Source organism: Neopelma chrysocephalum, unplaced genomic scaffold (genome assembly GCF_003984885.1).
Source record: "Neopelma chrysocephalum unplaced genomic scaffold, ASM398488v2 Primary Assembly neopelma1_75, whole genome shotgun sequence".
In the NCBI taxonomy this organism is placed as follows: Eukaryota; Metazoa; Chordata; class Aves; order Passeriformes; family Pipridae; genus Neopelma; species Neopelma chrysocephalum.
In genome coordinates, this window is record NW_020897736.1 from 11,432,184 (window position 1) to 11,438,183 (window position 6,000).

The 6,000-nt window shown below is 43.8% G+C and overlaps 1 protein-coding gene across 4 annotated transcripts in view; it reads right to left on the minus strand.

Annotated features, from left to right (window-relative positions):
- IGF1R (insulin like growth factor 1 receptor) overlaps nucleotides 1-6,000 on the minus strand; it is a 174,556-nt gene that overhangs the window by 167,741 nt on the left and 815 nt on the right. The gene's annotated exons all lie outside the window — the stretch shown is intronic.

The window sequence follows — 6,000 nt, forward strand, 5'->3', positions numbered from 1 at the left end:
TGTGTGCTTTTTTTAAGTCAACAGTACAGCATAAACCACAACCTGGCACTTCAGTGTCCATCCTAATGGGAATTATTGCTCCAAGTTATTACTAAAATAACTTTGTGCTGCTACAAAACACTTGCTGTTTTATAAAATTACTTCCCAGTGGATTGGTTCCTCTAGAGGAATAATCTCAGTACGTTTCTGGGCTGTGAGGTTCCTTCTCCCTGGGCAGGTCAAAGGCAACAGTCTCCCCAAAAAACTTCCTGGGGAGTCACTGAAACACAGATACTCTTCTTTCTGCTGGTACCATCAAGTTTACCAACAAAGAAACAGAGTAATTGGAAATGTACAGGTCTGGATAGTCCAAAATTAATAAATAAATAAAATTATGTTACATTAAAGCTTACAAGCAATATGCAAATCAACCCGTAAATAAACAACAATTTTGCTTTTCAGCGCATTTTAAACAATCTTGTGCCACAACAGCAACTTCTGGAGGATATCAACACTGAGCAAGTTAATTGGCGTCTCAAAAGATGTCCTGAGGGAACTGCTCATATTTAGCATTTGCAAAGGTTAGAAAGCAAAACTTGCAGTGATAAAGGCAAGTTAAACCCTCACAACACATCACTGTGCCGACCTGGGTGTGCCAGAATGCATCTCCTTAATTAATCAATAAGTCAAACTATTATCAAACTTAGTGAGAAAAACCAACAAGTCCTGCCAGCAGGACCCAGAGCCTGTTTTGGAGTTGAGGACTCAGTTCAGCTCTGTTTGCAGAGCACAGGAACATATGAATGAACACTGAGTGCTGCTAATCGTTAGCCGGTCCTCAAAGTTTCTCTCAGACAGTTTTGGACACAAAAAAAGACAAATATAGTACTCCAGAAATCAGTCCAGATTGTACCTGTCATGACTTGGCTAAGAGGGAAAAAAAGCAGCCCAAAAAAAACCACACACAAGACAGGCTGGCTAACAACCACCAATGTGTCTTCATCAACTACTGTTTGTTGAGTTCTGCTTTTGTACAATGAAAAAAAAAAAAAAGGCAAAACTATTCTTTTTTAAGTGGCTTTCATAAATCATAAAACTAATCCAACTAACCTACACAAAGAACCTGTCTATACAATTTACAGTGATAGAAAAATTATACATGTCAAAGAGATCAAAATACTAAAACAGTATTTCTACCTTTCAAACACATCACTGCATTCCCGAAGTCTTTCTGCACACAAACCCTTAAAAGCAGCATGTTCCATCACCACCAAAGCCCAGAAACCTTAAAAGCTCAGCTTTGTCACAAAGATCCGAAATAAACTGAAACTACAAATCTGCAACAAGGTTAATTATGAGACTCTCGAGACAATTACTCAAACTGCAGCTTTTTTTATAAATTCAGCATCCGCAATAGTTTCCAATAATGAACTGGAGTTTACCCATTCCTGTGTGCACACTCATACGTAAATAAAAAACAGCTGCTGCTTGATAACATCCGAAAGCATTTCCAAATGTGAAAGCTTTACACTAAAATCCCAGTAAGAATGTATTTAATTTCATAAACCAAAGCTTCCAGAACTTTTCCAGCAAGTTGCCATTGCTTCTCAGTCATCAGCTCTTCAAGTGCAATAATGCTCATGAAGTTTATTAATTTAACTGTAGATAATTCAGATAAATACACTAACTTCTTAAAAACAATTTAATTCAGTACATTTTGTTAAGTTATGAACTTTAGAGCCATTACAGATGATGAGCCAGATAAGTTGTTTGCTGTGTGGGATCATAAAGTTAACATCCAGTGTGAGAAAAACAGGTTTCCTGCATATATTATTGCCTCTCTCTCTCTCTCTCAAAGTTCGGGACTATAAACAAACTTCTCTACAATGAAGTTTGTGGTAGCTCACAATTCACACAGATGGAAAATACACACAATATAATTAATCACTTAACAAAACTGCCTCTTCTGCTCTCACTGAGATAATAGTTCCAGTGATCACTGGTAAAATCTACCTCAGAGTAAAAAGAAAACAAAAATTACTGGGGAAGAGAAGAAGCATTAGTTAAACATGAACTGAAATTGTCCTTTCAAGCTAATAGTTTCAGCCCTGAAATGTATTTTAATTTTAAATGTTAGATGCTTAAATAAAATTCTACTCCAAGATTTCCTTAGTAAATGCCAGTTTAGCAGAAAATTCAACAGGATTTGAAACAACTTTTCCCATGGTAACACATACTGACAGAAATTAATTATTTACCAATGAAGACAGATTCAAAAATCATCACATGGATGCTCTGTAACATTAGATTTTGTGTATTTCAAGATGAAAACAATTTCAGCACTGGAGTTGTGCTTTAACTATACTTTAGAATTAGTTTGAGGGAACAACAGGTCAGGGAAAAGCTGACACAAAAAATTAACACAACAGTTCATCAAGTCTGAGCAATTCCCCCATTAAACCAAATAAATTGTGTCTTCTGTTGTATCTGGAGTTAAACTAACTGATCTGTCCTCTTGCCCTCTGCAGCCCCCTCCCCACTTCTCACAACATACTTAAGAACTAAGTTTCCTTCACTTTACACAAAAAACAACAGTGTTTCTCTCTCAATTGTTGGTTCAACACTGAAACTTCTAACACACCTTCTTTCCACACCCATCCCTCTGCTTCCTCACGTTCCCAACGCATTTTGCCTGATATTAGCTAAGTCACTACCATTTCCTAACCCTCTCCGTTTCTGAGTCACACAGCCCTTTGCTCCAGTTCTGGTATGGAAACGCTCTGGAAGTCCAATCTAACACAATCAAAAAAAAGTCCAAGCACTGCCTGGCTCACTCTCCTTCCCCTTGGACACCATCACTCCCTGAATACTCCCCTCCTCTCCTCATTCTGGTGAGCCCTGACTGACACCAATTCCTTGCCTGCTCTGGCATTTTCTATTCACAACCTCAACTGCAGGAGGAATTATCCAACTCCCAGCTAACAACATTCCCTAACCACCAGGCGTGCAGGAAAACGCTGATGCAAAAGCGAGGTGTGTGTAACTCAGCAGGTCAGGAGGGCTTTTACTAAGCAACCTGGGAGAGAGATTAAGCATCAGCATGAGCCGCTGTTTATTAACACCAGGAACACAACACAGCCTGGACAGACAAACAAAAGCCTGGCGCTCACATGAACAGACCCATCAAGATATCCATCAGTCTGAAGTACTATCAGACCTAAATCCAGTATTTTAGTTCGAAGTGCTTAACCCATTTCCTCCTAAACGTTCTCTCTGTAAATAGACAAACGGGTGAAAATCAAAACCCCATCATGACCAAGGTAGAAATGGAAGCAAACACCGTGTTTACACCTCATCTTAAACCCACCCCCAGGATCAAACACCTCCAACAGTTGTAGCTTTACACATCAAATGCACGGGTACCCCAGCACATGCTCTGTCCTAATGAAAGGTCTTCTCATTTCCCTTTTTGTGCTGTTCTAACACAATCTCAGGGAATTCTCGGCATTTTTAATGCCTTTTTCTGAGTCAGAAGCCCTCCACTGAAGCCACCTGCATTTTAAAGAGGTTTCTGTCACATAACCACGAACATATTTTATATAATTGAGCATTAAAGGGATGGGTCTCTCCCCTCCAGTTGTAACTCCTTTGTATTCCTATTTAGGAATGCCTTGCTTGTTTGACCGAAAATGGAAGTGCCTTTTAGCTATGACACAGTATATATGAAAAACAAATAAAAATTAAGATTAATCTTCCTTCCACTATTGTGGGGAGAGAGAAGAATATGAAGAGATGCAAAACATCTGCTCTGGAGATCATTTTTCCCCCTAACAGCAAAATTCTTTCAGCAATAACTCGTGAAAACAAAGGCTATTAAACTGTAAACTACAAAGACAATCGATTAGAGGCAGTATTCAGCTAAGACAAGTTTTTCAGCATATCTTCCCAGATTTAAACGCCTAGAACTTCTTCAGAAGGAGATATTTCATTTGGGATGTTCCTTTTAGTTAAGTGGCAACTGCAAACACTTGAGAAGACTAGAACCTCAAATCCCAACATACTATTCCTGCATTACTTCATGGTCAGAGCTGAGTGAGCATTTTTATTTGAAGATACTTAGTACCAGGTAAGACAAGAAAAACAATTCTAAGCAGTTTAAGGCCACACTAGATCTCCTCCTCCTCCTCTCCTGTACTATTTCTCCACACTACTCAATCCTTTGTAAACCCTCCCCTGAAGAAGGGCACTGGGGGTTTGTTTTTAAACTTAAGAGATTAATCTTCCCTCTTGAAAACAGCTCTAGCCAAAAAGTTCAACTCGTGGAAGTCAGACTGCAGCTCTCCAGCCCTTGCTGGCCCTGCCACTACAACCCAAAAGCCTCAACTGGGCCTTAATTTGCAAGGAGTTAACAGGCATTCACTGCCCAATGAAACACAATATTACTCAACATGCATTACAGACTCCATCTATGTGCTGCTTGCTCACTTTTTTTTCTCTGTACTGAGCCTCATTGTCAGTGCATCCAGAGAACTTCCCTTTCTCTTCCATCTGAAACTACTACTTTTAGAAAAGTCCTTCTGCCTCCTGAATTCTTTACATTTAAAATGGAGAAAATTGATCTCTCTGTTCCTTCCCTCCAACACCACACAGCAAAACAACAGCTCCTGGAGTATGCTGAAAAACACACGGCAGAAGAAATTAAAGCATCAGGATGCAGTAAAGGAACATCCCTGCTCCTGCAGACGCTGAAGGAGAGGGAGCAGTGTTTAAAATGGTTGGGCTCCAAGGCACATTTACCATCTCCCCGTCCACGGAGATACTCCGGGAAACAAGGGAAGGCTAATTTCATGCAAGAAATCCTCAATCCAGCGTGAGCCCGACATACCAGAAGAAAACCTATCAGCCCCGGGATTAATCCGGCGATGATTGCGGTGTAATCAATGGCAGCGCAGCAATCCCTGCCCCCTCGGTTCCCCCTGCGCCCGAGAGGGGCGGGCACTGCAACACAATCACAGGTTGGAAACGCACAAAAACAAAGTCGGGGCTTTTGCAACTCCCGGGCGAGGCAGCGGCCGCGGCGATGGGCTGAGGATACGCGGCAGGAGGAACCCCGGTCCCCGCAGGCGCGGCCCCGCCACGGGGATCCACGTTTTCCCGGGAAGAGCCTCGCACGCCGCTCAAACCTCAGCGCTTAAAAAAAAAAATACATCACCTTTAAGATCACAGCCATCAAACCTTTCTGTTTGTGCACAGACGTAAAGGGTCAATGTGCGAAATAATTACAAAAAAAAAAAAAAATTAAAAAATGAACGGCAGCCCGCGACCTTTAGATTGCGGGATGCCGCCGTAATTCCGCACCCCGCGCACCGCCAGCGAAACCCGTCCTCGGCGGCAAAGCGGCAATAAAACGGCAAGGCGCTTATTTCCAGGAATTCCTCACTCACTACGGCAGGTTACTGCAAACAGCCTCTAAATATTGACAGAGATCAAGCTCCTTCCATGCGGGAAGAGCAAGCAGAGTCCTTTCCCAGCCTGCAAGTGTTTACTACGCAGCTCGCAGCCCTGGCTGCGGTGTCTGAGCGCTGCCCCCGGGGCTCGGGGGGGGACACACAGGAGGGGCGCGGGCTGGGGGCTGCGGCTGTGCCCGTGTGTACAACCAGCCGGCCGCCCCCGGGGAGGGAAGGAAGGGATGGCAGGGAAGGGAAGGGATGGCGGGGAGACGCGCAGCCCCGGGTTGTTAAACGCGCTCGAGGAGCAGACGCGTAACAGGAGGAAAACACGCAGAGCCCCGCGGGCAGGGGCGAGACCCGCTCGGCGCCGCGGCGGGAAACGCAGCGAGCCCCGGGAGCCCCTCACACACGGGGAGCCCCTCACACGCACCCACAGACACACAGGGGGTCCCTCACACACACCCCTCCATGGAGGGGGAGCCCCTCACACACACACACCCCTCCATGGAGGGGGAGACCCTCACACATACACACACCCCTCCATGGAGAGGGAGCCCCTCACACACACACA